The sequence below is a fragment of the Sebastes fasciatus genome, chromosome 6 (assembly GCF_043250625.1).
Source record: "Sebastes fasciatus isolate fSebFas1 chromosome 6, fSebFas1.pri, whole genome shotgun sequence".
Lineage (NCBI taxonomy): Eukaryota > Metazoa > Chordata > Actinopteri > Perciformes > Sebastidae > Sebastes > Sebastes fasciatus.
The window spans coordinates 14,188,715-14,207,656 of NC_133800.1; the positions used below are offsets into that span (position 1 = coordinate 14,188,715).

Here is an 18,942-nt window from a genome sequence, read left to right on the forward strand (position 1 = left end):
TCTAAGGTACTTTAAAGGGTCTCAATTGTGCAAAAGTTGCAAAACCTATTTAACAGGCACCACTGTAATGTTTCAGGTCCAGAAAATAGGTTTGACAATGAACAAAATGTTAAAAACACTAGTCACTGCGCTGTCATCGCTCTTTGCTTCAGGTTATAAAACTGGAAAAACTTTGCCAACTGTTTTGGAAATGTCACATACATGCTAAATGTATTTCTGAATAAATGGAACTTAGTTGAAATAGTCCTTAACTAGATTTAATGAAGATTTTCTTTTACTTTATGGAGGATGTGAAAGAAAGCACCCATGTGTGAAATCATACAGAGAGAATAATCAAAGCCTTGATGGTTTATTTGGAAAAGGGAAAGTGTTGGTAGTCAGAGTCAGAGAACATGAACATAGTGACCATCAGTTGGTCTTTCTCTTCTCATCTTTGTCAGGCCAGTCCATTATGCAGCAGTACATCGTTTCCTGTCTTGTATTGGTCAGCCTGACCTTTACCATGGTCAGAGTAGTGAAAAATTGAGTGTGGGAACAGGGCTTTTTGTATGTGTACAATTTGTGCAGAGCACAGATGAAAGTTATTACAGAGCAGCTGAGTAGTTAGAATTTGTTTCCATTTTGAAATACAAGGGCTTTTTAAATTTGATTATTCTCCACTTCAAAAAGGAAGCACTTTGAAATGTTCAGTGTGACCTCGTTTGATTTTATCATTGACAACCCCCATGCGTATCAGAGAACATAAATGGACTTTTTAATGGTCATACAAGGAAACCAGGAGATCATGAAGCTTACTCAGCGCATGCACTAACTACATACGATCTACATATTTAGGACATTACACATACTAAAGTCTGGGATGTGAGGTTTTCTGGCGGCAGCTGTAATTTATTAATGGAAATCATTTTTCCTTTAATGTTATTTTCAGATGGCTGAGTATAGATCAAATTAGAAAGTAAGTATGGTTTTACTGCCATGTAATCACTACATAAACCTCACCATAATTTGCCACAAAATGAGGGCTCATATTTAATTGTTGGAAAGTATCTTATAAAAAAAACAAAACATCAGTTCAACTGTATCCTGATATTCTCTTGGCAGCACAGCTAATATCATTGGAGCCACTGTTTCCTCTAAACATCACTTAACTCAGCGATCCACCAAACCAAGAGAACATGTGAGAGGAGAGAAAAATAACGAGAAAAAAAAATCTTTGTAATTAAATTTCCAGGCAGAGCCTTGAAATGTATATGTATATGCCTGATCACACGCAAAGCACAATGGAGCTTTAATGGCTGTGAAGAAAGTGATCAAGTGTGCTTTGGAGTTTTACAGAAACTTCTAAAATGTGAATCTAGTTTTGAATCCTTTATTAAATCTATTTGTCTTCAGCTTTCAACATTTGTAACAAAAGTTAAAAAATCACTAAAACTAAAAAAAAAGGCAAAAAGATTGCAATTTTGAGTGGCAGTGAAATTGTTGGTCACAACCTGTAGATTAACCTGAAAGTGAGACGAGATGCTGATTTTGTATAACTAATCAGAATATGCAAAGTAACTGAAGCTTTAAAATACATTTAAATAAATTAAATGCATTTTTAAAATATAGTGCATTAAAAAGTTCAACATTTCCCTTTGAAATGTAGTAGAATAGAAGTATAAGTAACATAATATATAAATATTCAAGTACAAGTACCTCAAAACTGTACTTATGTACAGTAATTGAGTAAATGTAAAAATCTTCTGTCTTGATATAAGCCAATTCATGTCTCGATAATGATATATATCACAATATAGCATGTTTTCTGGTAATTCAATAAATAAAGTCTATATGAAATAACCACATTGTGAAGCCTTTTTTGTATACTCCTGTGAGTATTTTCTCATTTTAAGAACTTGAGTGCAAAATGAACACAACAGTTTTAAGTGCAATTATAGAGAAAAAATAAATAAATATAGGCCTAACCCAAATCGCGATAGAAACAATATAGAAAATATATATACAACATTTTTATATTGTATCGTCATATTGCCCCGCCCTACTTTCCACCTCTCCATCATGGCGGCTGCCCGATTGATTCATAGTACATCTGTTTGCAGGAAAATTAAGAGGTTTTTTTTGTAATACATTTTACAGTTTGGGCTTGGGGAGGATATCGAGTAATTTCAAGTCAAAAGGATAAAGTCCAAGTGAAGTCAGGAGTCATTAGTGTTAAAGTCGAGTTGTCTTTTTTGTAGTCTAAAGTCATCAGATTCAAGTCATCAGACCAGAGACCATAAGTCGTGTGAGTCCACACCTATTTGTGTATGCAGACATTTATACTGCGTGTACGTGTACATCATGTCAGTGTTACTTTTTTCCTCAGACAGTATGACAGTGTGTCGTTGTTCAAGGTCCTCCTGGTCGCTCAGTAAATGTCACTGCTGCCAGGGAGTGTGTACACACTGCATCAATGTGGCTTTTCCTTGGCAGTACAGTGAATGTGTGTATGATAGGATCTATGTTAATGAGGCTTTAGATATCGATCAACACCTAGTCCGGCTGCACTCAGGCAGATACTCAAGCGACCAAGAGACAAACACACACACACACGAAAGTCCCCAGTTTTCCTGAATATGTATGAGAGTTGGCAGAGATGCATGCCAATATCATTTACTGTGTCTGGCTGCTTTTGTGTTATATATTTGTAGAGCATTTTCTGCACAGCAGGGAAGAAGATAAAAGAGAGGGGGAGAGAGAGAGAGAGAGACAGAGAGAAGCAGTACTGAGCGATTGGGAGCAGCACTATAACTGATAGAGGTTTATTGATTGATCAATTGATCGTTTGCCTGTCCAGACTGAGCCAGGATACCTCAGTCTTCTTGGCCCTGCCTTCCCATCACTGCCTAATGCTAAGTTCAGCAGCTCTGGTCTGCAGTGTGTGTGTGTGGAGGGGAGATGGGTGATGGGCTTTGGGGGGGGGGGGTGATAGAATAATCGTCTTTATTCTACTTGTGCCGGAGGCTCCAGAGACGCATCAAACCAGTTAGATTTATTACTGGTTCTTAAATCCCAGTCCGCACTCAGTACCAAATCAGAAGCAGTACAAAGCTGACGTGCCCAGAAAAAACAACCAAAGTATTTCCTGAGAACATGCTGAATAAACAGACAGATGCTACACAGAATAAAGTCAAAATGATGACAAAAAGCGTGTATGTTGAATAATAGCACATTCAGTAGGTGTTGTGATTTGAAAACAAGATATTTACGTGACCAGGATTGAAGATCGTGGACTTTGTTTGACGGGAGATCAACAACAGCTGTCAGTGTGTCAGTGTGCTGACTGGACTATGACTTGCGCCAAACTGCATGTGAATATCATAAAGTGGCATGTCTGTAAAGGGGAGACTCGTGGGTACCCATAAAACCCATTTTCTTTCACATATCTGGAGGTTTCCTGTGAAAATGGCCATGAGAGTTTTTCCTCGCCAAAGTTTAGCGTATCTAGAGCGTTTTTTAACTTCCTTCGCGACAAGCTAGTATGACATGGTTGGTACCAATGGATTCTTTAGGTTTCCTAGTTTCATATGATACCAGATTCTTCAGTAGCCTTAAAACTGAGCCCACTACAACCTAAAAATCGCAAGCTGTGTTAAAGAAATTAGTGGCGTTAAAACGAATTTACGTAAACCCGTTTAACAGCCCTACTAAAAGAATAAATAGTCAGCTAATTTGCAAAGTTGACAAGATGATAACTTTTAAGTTGCTTTATTGAATATTTACCAGTGTGTGCTTGTTTGTTCATCTGTTTATTAATTTACTTATTTAGTTTTCCACTTTATTTGATTGTATTGTTTTCCAAAATGAGATTTCAATTATTGGGCAATAAGCGTAACTGTTTCTTTCATTGTTGACTTAGAAAAAAAAAATAAAGTAGAATTGACATTAAATATTTAAGATGATGTATTAAAGACTGTATTAAAAATCTTATTAATTTTTAACAAAGTATCTAAGTGGCAGGATTACTGTAAGGTGATTATCTTTTTATCATGTTTGATGTTAAAAGTCTCTACGCTAGTGTTCCTCATCAAGCGGGTTATCGTCAATTGTTCATTTCCTCAATTGAGCGCAGAGCGATCAGAAGTCCACCAAAAAGACATATACTGGGTCTGAGTTATGTCTGTTTGTTTATTAGTTTATTTGAGGAAATGTTTATATGAAAACCTTGTAGACATTGTTTCCAAACTAAATCATGAAGTGGTAGCACTACATTGTTTAATGGGATAGCTGATTCATTTATTTCATGAGAATTACATGTTACATTTGAGTGATAGGATTTAAATTAGAAATTCCCTACACTTAACTGAAAGATAGTGGGACATGATTGTGTGTGAGGTGAGCAAGAGGGTGAATCTTGGTGTGTGAAGGATGGAGAAAAAAGAACAACAAATGAATGTGACAGACTGTGAAAGAACATGTGAAAATTAGAAAAAAAGCCTTTAATTTGTATGTGTTTGTGTCTGAGAGAGAACAACCAACTCATCCTGATACTACAGCACATACTGTATGTTAGCAGCCTCGAAGAGCAGGCAGTTGGATTTATTACTGTGTTTCTTAAAGTCCAGTCCGTGGCCCAGTGCCAAGACCTAACATTTTGCTGAGCTGTCCACGGGGTCGTTAGCTGACAACTGATGAAAAACTCTCGCAACCGAGCAAGAAGCAGTTTGAAGCTGACATGCACAGAAAAGCAAACGTATGTCCTGAGAAAACAGATGATTAAACAGACAGATGGAAGTCAGAATAATGTCAAAACAATGAGGAGAAACGTGTTTGTATATGTGTGTATTCATGAGTAATCTTAATTGCTCAATACGAGCATATTCCGTTAATGCTGTATCACACAAATGGATTTTGTAAAATCCATATTCATCCAAATATTTTCATTATCAATTAATCTTTCCATTATTTTCTTAATTAATCAATTCATTATTTGGTTTATGAAAAGTCTGAAATTAGTCCCAGAGCCCAAGGTAATCTTTTTTTAAATTGCTCGATTTGAAAGATATTTAGAAAACCAGAAAATATTCACAGTTCAAAATCAGAGAATATTTTACATTTTTACTTAAATAGATAACCTTTGATAATAAATGATAAATAACTCAATAAACAAAAAACTGATTATAGATAGTGACGATTTAATTCTGAAATTATTTGCCAATTAAGTTATTGTCAATCAACATATCGTTTCAGCTCTAATGCATTTGAATATAACAAAATGTATTGATTTTTATAAGAAATGAATGATGGCAACAACTGATGACTTGTGTGATTCACACAACTGTAACATCTCCTTAAGACAGTCAGTTATTTTGAAAATGGCGGTCTACACTGATGAGATGCACTATTTGTCAAAACCTGATTATTGTTGTGAGACAAGATACGTGAAGAAAAAGTGAAAGAAGACTAATATTTGGACAACAAGGTGCTGAAAGGATGTTTAAGTGCAGAGTACATTTTAGTTAAAGTGAGTAACGTTGAAATGGGAATGTTGTTCAGTGTTGCATGTCGACACTTTCCTGTGAGAGGGTAGCATGTAGCTCTGATGGATAGTCTGTAGTTGCTTGTAGTGCATGGAGCCTTGTGGTGTGTGTGCGTGTGTGTGTGTGTGTGTGTGTGTGTGTGTGAGAGAGAGAGAGACAAAAAAAGCAATCTGTGTGAGAGACGCAGTCAGAAAATGCGTACAGTATGTGTGTCTGTGAGTGTGCAGTTGTCAGAAGGTCTGTAGCGTGACATGGACGACTTCCGTTGCCCATTGCATGCTGTTGCCATGGCAACCTGCGTCATTGCCAACCTGCGCGGCTCCAAAACTAAATCATTATCACTAGCGGAGTCTGGGAGAGGAGTGAATCACTACTTTCAGACACACACACACACACACACAAAACGCACGCGGAGACATGAAGCGACACCCGGGACCGACTAAAGTCAGCAGTTGAGACTGAGATGGGAGCAGACAAAAGACGTCAAATCGTAAAGCCCGTGTTCGTTACTGCGGCATGCTGCCTCAAGCTGAGAGATCTTTTGTCCCATTTACTGGCTTTGTTTATGAAGTGAGTCACAGGATGAAAAACATTTTTCCCTCCTCCTACAAGGACTGACAGTGATTGGCAGCCAAACATGACATTGATATAGATTTTTGAGGTTGAAACTGTAACTTTGAGTTTTGTTGGTGTGTTTCTTTGAGATTCTGAGCATAAAAAACGTGACACATGAAGTGCCTAAATGTATTTCTCTTGAAATATTTAACAGCAGCAGCTGGCATAAACTGTATAACAGGTGCTGGTCTATAAATAGAAGTATGTCTGCACACACTGTGACGATGCTACTGTATAGTTGACATTATTTAATGTCTGACGCCACTAGATTTGCACAACAACTCACCACATAAAAGCCCAGTATTTCATATATTTGAGTTTAAAATGTGTAGTGCCTGTTCAAAACATGCCTATCAGAATGAGTCGAATGCTTGGCCTGTGCTGTTGCTGCTTGTAGCTTTCTCGAGAACCGCTCATTAAAACAACTTCACATTCAACACTGAGCTTCCTTGGGTCCTGAGCAATACACCTGCTATGACGTAGTTGCATCACATACCCAAGTTGCGACTACTCACAGTCAGATTCACCGGTGAAATACACTCTGGTTCACGGGAAAAAAACACACCCAGGTTGCGGTTACTCACGGTCAGAAACATTGATGAAATACACTTAGCGGAGTTAATTTTCAAATAGGCGTATTAGGCGCTTGCTTTGACATAACCACTGCGGTTATAAAGTAGAGCATGGATTTCATTAGCAGCGGTATTTTGCTGGCGGTAACATTATTAGTGTTATAAGTTAGTATCAAGTCTGACACTGGGGAAATATGGTGTTACTCGCGGGGGGAAAAAACACACCCAGGTCGCGGCTTACTCACGGCCACAAGGTGAAATACACTCTGGTTCGATTCTCCTTCCAGTTGTAAGCAGTAATCTGCTTGTGTCGACTCCAGGGGAGTGAAGAGGAGTTTGGTTATAAAGCAGTCAATGAGCCGCGGTCTGCCCACTGCAGATGACATGCTGGACCCGTTGCTGAACAGACTACCCTTTCGCTTGTTTATTCAAAGCTTATTAATATTGAAAGTGTTGCGTGTCCAACTTGCACCAAATTTGACACGACACCTCGCTGGGTCCCCAGCAATACACCCGCCAAGGGTGAAGTAGATCGGATGAACGATTCTCAAGTTATGCGAAAGACACACAGACAGACCGATTCCTTTCATAGTTAGATTAGGGCAGTGACATAGTTTTGTGTTGCCATGTTTTTTGCGATCTCAAATCCATAGTTCTCAATGTAAGGCATACTCAACCGCGAGTATGATGCCGTCGCAGCGCGCAAGCGTTCCCAAGCGGCTACTTTTCGGGGCACGATGGCTGCTTTTACTTGCTTCACCCTTTCTGACCGAGGACGGCACAACATCCGGAGCCAACATCCAGAAATCGAGTGTAAAGCTACTTTGAGGGATTTATGATGCAGGAAATCCATTTATCTTTGTTTTGATTTTGTTTAGTCAGTGAGGCTTCCTGCTAAATTACCGCAACTTCATCATTATCGTCATCGCAGCATGCAGGTTTTGTCTGATTAGTAACGCACATTGGAAAGAAAAAGAAAGCGACAAGGCTGGCATTTTCCATGCGTTCTTAGATGTGCTCATTAGTCCTCCTGAACTTGCAATAATAAAACTATAAATATGCGGTAAAATTGCTGATTTTCAGGTTTAACTTGTGTATGTTTACATCCATATCAGGCCAGCTGTGTAGCACTATAGTTCCTTTTCATATATAAACCCCCAACTTAGGAAGTTATTGGACAAGTTAAGAAACAAATAAAAGTCATCATATTCAACATTTGTCAAATAATTTTCAATCAGTGACATACAGTACACTTTTTATCTTCTGTGGTGATGCTCTGTCATGCCATTACTATAGTCTTCATCACTTTTTGCTTGTTTCGGGGAAAGTCGTCAGAAAGTTGAATTAAGGTCCGTTTGCTATTCATTGTTACTTAGTGGCATCTTACTGTAAGTTCTAGTCCAAAGCTGGAACCTCTCTGGACCGATAAAGGTATTTTTTGCAGTTGAGAAGTTGGGCCTTGACCCAGTTCTGGCTTTGCTAAATGCATAAACCATCACATGGAAACCTTCTGCGATACTAATAAACCCCTTTGATGTGACATTCCTCTGCTGTTAATCCACTTCCATTGTGCACCTACACAAGTCTTCAGCTGAATCCCTGTATCGTAGAGTCGAGGCACAAATTAGAGCCCAAAGTGTCTCTGGTGGATTGTTATAAAGTCACTGTGTGAATCTCAACAAACGTTCCTCAAGTGAAACATAATGTTTTTTTGTTTTTGTGGTCACTGCTCAGTGGTAGCAAAGTGAGTGTTAGTGACAACTTTGGTATTTACTTGGTTCCTCTGCAAATCTCAACATTTCTCTCTCAATTTTCCATAACACAGAAATGACAAGCGCAGCTTAAGGGGGAAAGCAGGTTATTGTTTTTGGCTCGCCTCACCCTGTCCTTAATCATAAAGAGTAAGCTGCCTGGAATGGTTTTCTCCTTTACATTCCCTTCCTGACAGACGTCCCAGCCATTACTTGCCTGGTCGGACTTTATTTCCGCTGCACAAGCTCCCTAATTACACATCCTTCTTCCTCAAACCTGCGGCAGTAGTGGAGAGAGAGAGAGTGTTTGGGACAGGACATAACAAGCAGCTACTGTACAATTAAACACAACCTGGATGTATCTCTCAGTATTGCATGTTTATTCATTAGTGCTGTTTTTCAGTCTCAATAAGGAAACAGAGATGTTAATAGAGGATGAGTATCACCTCTATATCCCAGACTCTCTCAACCCCTGGCCCTCATTAGTTTGTTGCTTGGAGCTGCAGAAGTTACACTGTAGCTCCTACACTAATTACATCCGCACCTCAAGATTTATTTGAAATTTTCATTCAGTGCCCATGGAGGAGGCAAAGTGTTGTCTTTATGCAGCAAAGATGACAGTAAGGGAGTGAAGGTTGAGGTGGTGGTTTGCATTTCATGCAGGAGACTGGAGTCTGCATCCCGTCACAGCCCTGCAGTTTACGTTCCTTTTTTTAAATTAATGGTAATCAGGATTTTTTTCCCCAACCTTAATCATACCGTTGTTGTTGTTGTTGTTGAACACAGATAACGTCGAAAGCGAGAGTTATTAAAATGTTGGCATTCAATTTGGAAAACAAGCAATATCATTAGGGCTGCAACTAACGGTTGTATTTATTACTTAATTAATCTGCTGAGTATTTTTTTTGATTAATCCGTTTATAATTTGGTCTATGAAATGTCAAACAATTGAGGAAAAGATTAAATTCTTACCGCAGGATCCCAGAGCCCAGGGTGCGACCCTGTCTCCTACAAAATTACATTCCCATACAACTAAAATGCATTCTTAATTACGTTTTGAGGGAAACGTATTTTGTTGCGGATTACGGTCGCATATTTATACAGTTTTAAACAGTTTTAAACACATGGTCAACGTTGTACATTGAAACAAAACAAAAAACACAATAAGACTACTTTGTTAGGTTTAGGCAACAAAACTACTTGGTTAGATTTTGTAAAAAAAACATCATAGTTTGGCTTAAAATTACAACATTTTCATAAAGAGCGGCCTCCTGGGGGAAAGTCCTGTGTTAGTCTGACCAATCCACCGCAAAGTAGTGGACTTTCTCGATTGTATTATGGTAAATGGACTTGCTTTTATATAGCGCTTTTTAGTCTTCCGACCACTCAAGCTCTTTACACTACATGTCAGCATTCACCCATTCACACACCCATTCATACACTGATGGCAGAGGCTGCTAAGGTGCCAACTTTGCCCATCAGGATCTAATCTAAATACTCATTCACACACCGATGGCTATGCCTTCGGGAGCATTTGGGGTTAAGTTTCTTGCTCAAGGACACATCGACATGTGATCCGGAGCAGCCGGGATCGAACCATCGACCTTCCGATTGGTGGAAGACCTCCTGTCTTTAAATGTCTTACTTTTGTCCCGTCAACCCCAATACTTAAAGATTTTCAGTTTACAGTAATTTAAAACAGAAGAAAGCAGTAACCTACATTGGAAACAAGAATGTTTGACATTTTTGTTTGAAATCTACCTGAAAAGATCAATTGATTATTGAAATTTCGCAGATTATCGTAATTAACAGAACGACACAGGTTGCGTTCTTCATTGAAGTATATTGAGTTTAAAAGCATTTCTCTTGAGCGACGTGTCTCTGCTTGAACTGGCATTCAGTGCTACCGGATTTTTAAACGATTACACAAAGTGCAGTGAAGCTTTGGACTGCTAAAACTCTTTCTTGTTTGACATATCTGTTTCCTCTCCTGGGAGGGACACGTCACAAGTACAAAAAAATTACCTCCACTGTTAAACTAAATGTTAAAATCTCAATAGCTGCATGAGTAGGCATACGTCCCCTCTAAAACACAGTGGGAGGCCAGACAAGGTCAAACAACAAGGGTAGTCCAAATGATTAGAAGCAATGTCGTTTTTTCTTTTTAATCTAGCTAGGAATTTGTAGCACTGCAGCAGGAAATCAAAAGAAGTATAACTGAGACCCCGAGGACATAAAGCTGCTACATGAAATTAAATCGAAACCACTGCTGTGACACACCTGGAATTTGACTTTTATTCTCTTTTTACCGCATCTCTATCTCTCTCCTCTCATCTGTTTGATGTTTTTGCGAGACATAACTTACTTACCTCCAACACCAACACTTTTCTCACACACAAACTCTGGCTACAGGTTTTTGGTGACATTTCTTATTTTCTCTCAGATATTCGGAATGTATTTAAACCTTAATGCCATATCCAGCAGAGAGGTTTTATTCATTTTGGCTGGCTCAGCCTGTGTCGTAAACTGACAGGTTGGTAATGTACATCTAATCCTCCAACTCGGATAAGGCTGTTATGTTTGGCCGGCACTCCCCCAGTGGCATGCCAGGTGTTGGTATCAGTCTGTTTATTTTTTACAAAGAAATATGCAGCTGATTATGTTTTATGTGTGTCTCTGCAGGCACAGATGTGGATATATTAAACAGCCCATTGTGCTCTCTGGTACGAGGTGTGAGTGTTTCCATTGATTCGGGCGCAGTGGGAAGGTCGAGGGCTATAAAGTGAAGCTCAGATGTGTGAAAGATCAATACGTTTATTGTTCAGGTTTTGGTAAAAGGTCACTTCATCCCTACTGTGAACAAATTGTTATTTTTTTTAACAAATAAACACTTTACTGGGAAGCTGCTCTTCTGTGGATCTGTATAAAATATCACAGTGGCTGTGACCTTTGCTGAATAATTGATAAATAAATATACTCAATATTATCACACACAGGGATGATGGAGTGTGTGCATCAGCTAAACAGTTGGACTTTTGTACCTTAAGGTATATGATCCCGATCTGACTTTGGAGATGAGGTTAATATAGGATGCAAGTTAGTAGGGCTGGAACGATAGACCTATCTCCCGATTCGATACTATCACGATACTTGGTTTTTTGTTTTGCAATTCTACAAGTATTGTGATTCAATATTACAATTTAATGCGATTTTTGTTAACTTTTTTTAACACTAGACCATGGAAATAAGTTGAATCATACACTTCTAGGGACTTTTACTTTGGAAAATATCTAAATTAATACAGTAAAAATGTATGTAGTCAGAGATGTCCTGAAGTCCAATATATCAGACATCGTCAGGCATTATTTATTACATTTTTTCCAGCAACCCAAAATTCAAAGCATATTTTCCTCACAATTTAGTTGTATTATCTTTTTAATTTATAAGGGACATGTAATGTTTAACACCTTATTTTAAAAACTGGATGTAAAAAACAGCAGCACTATCACGGCTGCCTACCTCACGCTCACTGAATGCACCACATAATGGGAGTCACACAAAGCCACTTTCATTAAATGAAAATGAAATGTAACGTTAGGTCAAGCTGAACGTGGAATAATTTAACAACAACCGTAATGATGGCAGAGAACAGACAGAGAGACACCGTGTCCTAACAGCAAGTGTTACATTACGTCATGTAAACAAACCACGTATCTGTCAGCGTGTGCGTTCCAGATCAGACTGGAGATGTAACCACTTAAAAGAGTTTGTACTTATTAAAACAGACAACACACATTCTATATTGTGAAAATGACATACAATACAGCCAACAGCAAGCAGAAAACTTTCAGACAATCTCCTGGTGATCTCCCTCCAGCCAGCTGTTATCTTATTTAGGTTTTTGTAGTGAAATGAGGAGGTATCGTATAGATAACTCCTCATTTCAACTTCACAAATCAGCCGTTCCTCATCCATTGAGGCGCTTTCAAAGTGAGCGACAGGAATGAATAAAAACCGGGCGGCCAACAAAAGTTCAGCTCAAAACGGCGCGCTGCGCAGTGCTGCATCGCTCACAGACAGTTAGTACACGGTGTCAAGGACATAATGTGCAAAAATCAATATTTGAATAGTTTGAATAGTTTTGTTAGAATGAATATTCAAACGTCAATTTTAGCCAATTTTGACAGCCCTAGGACTTACACATTTTGCTCAAAGTGACAGAAGTGCCAAATTGACTGAGATGAGACCACAATTTCATCAGAAATGACATTCTCTAGTTTCATCAGTCTGTTTCGGCAGTCGATGACGGGAGGTTCGGCCTGCTGTTGCTTGCACTACCTGAGGGTCGGGTTTGTGCATTCAGTTTCTGCACTAATAACTGCACTGCTGCAACTGGTGGGCCGTCTGGTGCCGCTCTGTTGTGAATAACATTAGGCTAATTTACTAAACCTCTCTGCTCTAATACTAGATGTATTTAACCTAGAAGATCATTTACTCACAGTACTGTACGTGTAGCTACATGAAGGGTGGAAAAACAACACAAGGATATTAACATAAAGCTCCATTTGAAAGATTGGCATAAAACCTCAAAGAACGTTGCTTTCCATAGTATTAAATGACTGAATGATGGTTATTTTCATGTTGCAATAGTCTTGTGTACTTTCTCCATCCCTAAGTACAACATCACAGAAACAACTTTTATAACAATACTAAGCAAAAATACTCTTTGTGGTACTGACATGACCAGCAACGAGGCCTCTCTTGCAAACGCTGTTTGTTATTATTATTTATATTATTATTATTATTATTTTACATTTGTGTTGTTTTCTTTTGTCACTGTTTTTTTTTTGTTATTTATGTTTTTTGTGTTTCCCTTCAGGCTGTGCATGTTTAAGAAGATCCCAGTGGAGTTGGTCTCACGCTAACGGAGACGGACACACAAGAGACACAAAGAAAGAGAAAGATTGATTGTGTTTGTGTGTGTTTGTGTGTATGAGAGAGCAAATGGAAAATGGGGGAGGATAAAGGAGGGGGGCATCCACATATCCAAACAACAACACAAAAAATCAATATATAATAAATGAAGGGAGTGGTAGGGGGTTGTGCGAATATCACACACACAACACACACAACACACAGTGGTCAGGTGAGTGGTGTCCATTATCAACTTCTAAAGGTAGAAGAACCAGGTAGAGCTCTGGGATGCAGCAGCAACCAATCAGAGACACATGAAGGCCTCCCATTGGATGAATTATTCAGATCCGAGGGACAGAGACAGCCATTAACCTACATCTTCCCCAAATACACACATTCCTCCCACCTCTATACACACCCAAACCTCTGTACACACACGCTGCAGATTTAGACACCTTGGCTACTGATTTTGAGCATTACCACACAGCCCCTTAGTGCTGATATAGACCAACTTAATATTTCTTCATGCCACTACACAAGCCCTTCTTACACACATATAACCCTAGCTTTGTAAACAACGCTACTTTCAGACCAACTTCCCTGTTTAGACCCTGTTTTACCCCGTATAATAACACCAAATCCAACCACTCGACTGGTTCTTGGTGATCCTGCCGAACTGAAAGAATAGAGCAGAACAGTTTGAAGAAGTTTTGAGGCTCATTAAATTGAGTAACCAAAACCACTTTGCAGACTGGGAAAGAAAAAGTGTCTTTGAAGAGAGAAAAAAAAGTGACTTTGTTTGAATTTGGCAGCAGCTTCCTGTTAGTGTAGCCGGCGCTGCTGCAAGTCACAGTTAGAACAAGTAATAAAAGTGATCAGAGATACGGGAGCGCATTTAGAGAGAAAATGGCTTTACTTCCAATTGCTTCGCTCTTGCGTGGAATAAATGCTAAAAAGGAGGACTATGTGAGGAGCCGGGCAGGTTTCTGAAAGTCTTTATTACAGACTTTTAACACCAGGAGTGGCAAAGCACACTATACCCGACTGTTTTGGAGAGACTGTGCTCTCAAACTGACGCGTAACCGTCAAATTAGTTTTGCAGGTATACACCACACCTGTCAAAACATCCAGCACATCCGGCAGAAAACAGATTTCTTTTCCTCCTCCTCCTCCTCCTCCTCCTCCTCCTCCTCCTGCTGCCAACAGCTCTGTTATAGTGGAAAATCAGTGGCTCTATAAATCAAACAATGTTGGTAGTGCTTTTTGTGGAAAATATTTTTACAGTGCAGGATGTTTAAGATGTTACATGCCTTGTCTGTAACTCGCTAGGGGAGACACACCTCGTCAGTTTCCAATACTGACACACACCAGATCATAAATTGAGGTCTCTGTTAAATTAATCATCGGTTGCCTTCCACCCACCTTTCCTCTCTGAGAGACAGATGCAGTCATGCATGCACATCTGTCTATAATAGTAGACATATGTGCACATAAAGACCCATACTGCATATAGAAAACATGAATAGTTTGGGCTACGTCGGACTTTTATAAATACATATCTTAATGCACTTTCTTTCAGTCTGTCCATGTTGCTCACACATGTTCATTTTACATAGATGAACAGGCACGATGCTGCACATCTCAGTTACATTACGGAGACAGATAAATGCATATATTCACAACTGCACACATGAATTAATAATTACATGCACATGTCAAGTGCTTAAGTGCATCACATGCAGGTAGCGTTTTACCTCGTACAGTCCACCATCTGTGCACATGTCAAGTCAGTATGCGGGATGACTCACACACACACACATAGAGAGAGAGGCAGCGCTGGCTGAGATTGGGGTCAGGGCAGATGCATGGGGAATATTTGATTAAGAAGGCTACAAGGTTAAGAAACAGACACTTTGTGCTGGTGTGGGAGAAGAGTTTGTGAAGTGAATCACAGTTTAATAGAGTACAACCTTGTTTATCCCAAAGCCCAGACAGCCAAACCGGTCAGCAAATCTAATCCGAAAAAACAAAACGCAAACCCCCCCCACCATATTATGTTTTCAGATGGCTGATGTTTTTAAATCACATTATCTTAAGAGTGTGCACTTGAGTAGCCTCTGCATCCATTAATAACACAAAAAAGGTGCACTTTCACTTACAGTATAAAAATTCACATTTCAAGTGGTGTTCATTGATCATACTGTTGTATATTAGTTATTCAAACTGCACTTAGTGTTTATACTTTACATATTCTTCAGTTTAAGGGTTCATTTCTATACTGTTGGAGTGATTTCTGTTAAGGTGGTGGTTTTTAGTTTATAAATTAGTGCAACACCATGCTATAACACTGCCAGATATACTCCCAAAGCTTTCTGAAGCTTTTGCAGTGTGAGACTGATTGAATTAAATATGCGAATTAGGGAACATTTGATTGGTTGAACCTTCACAGTCAGTTTAGTTTGTAGGTTTAGTTCACTTGTGTATTCATACAAAAAAGATTAATATGCTCATAATTAGAAGAAAACCCCACATTACAATCCCTTTGGGGCGTAGAAAAAGAGAAATAATCAATCTGCCAAAGTGCTAATTAGGCGTCAGAAACCAAATGACATAAAAAAAAAAACATCACAGTGAAGAATGATTAAAAAATGCAACAAAATGAATAAATAACAACAAAAGGTTGATAAAACTAATTAAAATAGCCCTGAAGCAAGTAATGATGAAAGTGAATGGAGCGGGAAGATTGGGGAGTGTGGGTGTCTTTTTGTGTGTCTGTGTCTGAGGGTGTGTTTGTGTGCTTATCAGTATGTGTGTGTTTATAAGAAAGAAAGAAAGAAAGATTGTGTTTTCTATTATGGAGGGAAAACATCAACCAGACATGATCAGTCTGTATCTAAAATATTCAAAAATTCTAGCTTCTTCAGCAACATGAATGTAACTTTTTGTGTCTGTTGCTATGAGTCTGAACTTGCATTTAAACTAAAGCTGTTTAGTACATATATTACAAAATGATAATTTACAGTCAATTTTTCTATGTATTCATAGTGCAAAAGTGGAGTTTTATCAACCACTGGACAGCCATATCGGTAGAACAATTACTTGGATAAAACCAAATGTGACATGACCAGTATTTAAACTTTTCTGACATCTAAAAGGAGTAAAAATGACCTCTGTTGTGTCCACAACTTCAAGCAAAAGTTCAACATTTTGTGAAATACCCTTCGATTGTATGCTAATTAATGAGCTTTACAGGTGCTGGTATCAATCTTCTCATTTCAATCTCCGCCAGAAAGCAAATAAGCGGTATTTCCCAAAATGTCAAACTATTCCTTTAAAAAAAAGGTAACAAAAACAAGAGTGAGGCTGATTCAAGATTCCTCTGTACGACTAAACGAAATAGAGTGCATTGCGGTTCAGAGGCTCTAAGTTATTGTCCTTTAAACCCTTACAGTTCCTCTTATAAACAGGATGCTAGGCTCATTTTAGGGTTAAATTACTTTGATATTTTTTTGCACATAATTGTGCATATTTTATGTTTGACCATTGTAAAATGAAAAATTTTTTTTAGATTTTCTTGGAATTGTTAAAGATGTTTGAGCTAAAAATTTACAAAATGCTAACACTGGGAAATAGTACAGTATAGTAGGTTTTGAACTGGAAATGAATGTTATTTTATGTTTTATCTTTATTGTATTTGTCCTTTTTATTTCCTTTGTACATTCTGATACACACGATTATTGTTTTATAACTGAACGAGTGCCTGTTTTACCTTCTTCTGTATGTGACAGACATTACCATACCTCATTTTTCATGTCACCATCAGCAATGGTACTGTATGTCCCCTGCAGCACACAGTCCCTAAAGCCTCAATTTAAAGAATCAATACATTTAAAGCCTCTGGAAACTTGGCTTGAAATAGTAAAAATACATATACGATATCAAAGGGAAGTGACTCATTAAGCATGCACAAAAATCTGAGTGTAAATAAATGTTCATAACTATTAGAAAACCTAATTCAAAAACAGTTCATCTGGATGCTCAAACTTTCTCTCAGGATTGTGGCGGCGTGATCAGATCAGGCTTTGCTTGACAGCTCCCTTTACATCTCAAGTAACATTGTCATTTTATTGTCCATTCAATCAATAAAATGTTTTGTTTCCATGATGGAATAAACTACTAAATCTATCAAACGGACCCTACTTGGTCAGAAAGTTTGACTAATCAACTTACTAGGTTAAAGCACCTAAATCTGTGTTTTTATTCAATTATACCTCCCGGATTATGGCACTAATTGTTTTAGCATTTCCCATTCACTTATATGGAACGGTTAGCATTGGGTTAAACGTTTTGCTATAAACTAACAAATCTATCAAATGGACCCTACTTGGTTAGAAAGCTTAATTAACAAACTAGGTTAGACCACCCTAATTTGTTTTCATTTAACTCCAGGAGTATGGCACTAATTGCTTTAGCATTTTCCATTCACTTACATAGAACAATTAGCATCAGCTTAACATTTTGATATAAACCTCCCGGAGTATGGCGCTAATCGTTTTAGGATTTTCCATTCACTTACATGGAACAGTTAGCATTAGCTTTTCTATATGAAACCTTTGATCTTATTATTAACTAACGTTACCCCACTAGTCTGCTAGTTAGATTGACTACTCAGCTAACTACATGTAGCAGTCTAGGGTAGACCACCCATACATAATTAAAAGCCAATCGTTGTCTTTCCAGGGGCTTTAAGTACTGTAATTGCACAATGGCAACCTGTATACCATCGTCAGCATACAAAAAACATGTCAAGTCATGTCATATTCAGCATAAAGGCAAAGCTGAACAAAGCTGCGTTCAAAAGGCCGTTCTGTATAATTGCTTAAAAGACTCATTTGAAAAATATATTTCCTGCTTCAGAAGAAAGAACGTTTTTTTTTTCATTTCAATAAAAGAAATCATTTATTGGTGTACCTCGTGTGTAAATGTGTCTTTTTCATCTGAAAGTGCAGGAGCTTTTAGGTGTGCGTCTGTGTGTCTGTGCATATGTTGTATTGTGTGCTTCTCTATTTATCATTACAAAAGGCTCAGACAGACACAATACATGAAACCGAATATATCTGTGACCACTCTGGCTTTGAAACCAATACCACATCCAAATCCTCTTTCATTGTACTTCCTCTTTTCTGTAAATCATATTTTCCTTCCATCTCTTTCAGTCTGTCCATCTCTTAACTGTAAGCAGCAACAATATTTCAAGTCATCAAGGCTTTTCCTTTTTTTACTGCATGACTGTAAAGATTTTCAACAGTCCCACCGCCCCAATCTAATTACAGTACAAACCCTTTTTTCTTTTATACTCATGGAGTAAGGAGTTTTAATATAGTGGGATGGGTTAAGCTTGAAGTATTGAAAGGAAGTATGTAAGTATATTAGCAAAATGTACTTAAAGTACCAATAGTAAATGCACTCAATGCAGAAAGAGTGCTAAGGTTGGGAGATGTTTGAAATAACTAGTTTGTACAATTTGTCATCCCACCACGTTGGAAGGCCAAGTGGTCACACTCAAAGGTG

General features: G+C 38.3%; 1 protein-coding gene across 1 annotated transcript in view; it reads left to right on the plus strand.

Moving 5' to 3' along the window:
- Window positions 1-18,942, plus strand: part of ntrk2a (neurotrophic tyrosine kinase, receptor, type 2a) — a 102,160-nt gene that overhangs the window by 37,323 nt on the left and 45,895 nt on the right. The gene's annotated exons all lie outside the window — the stretch shown is intronic.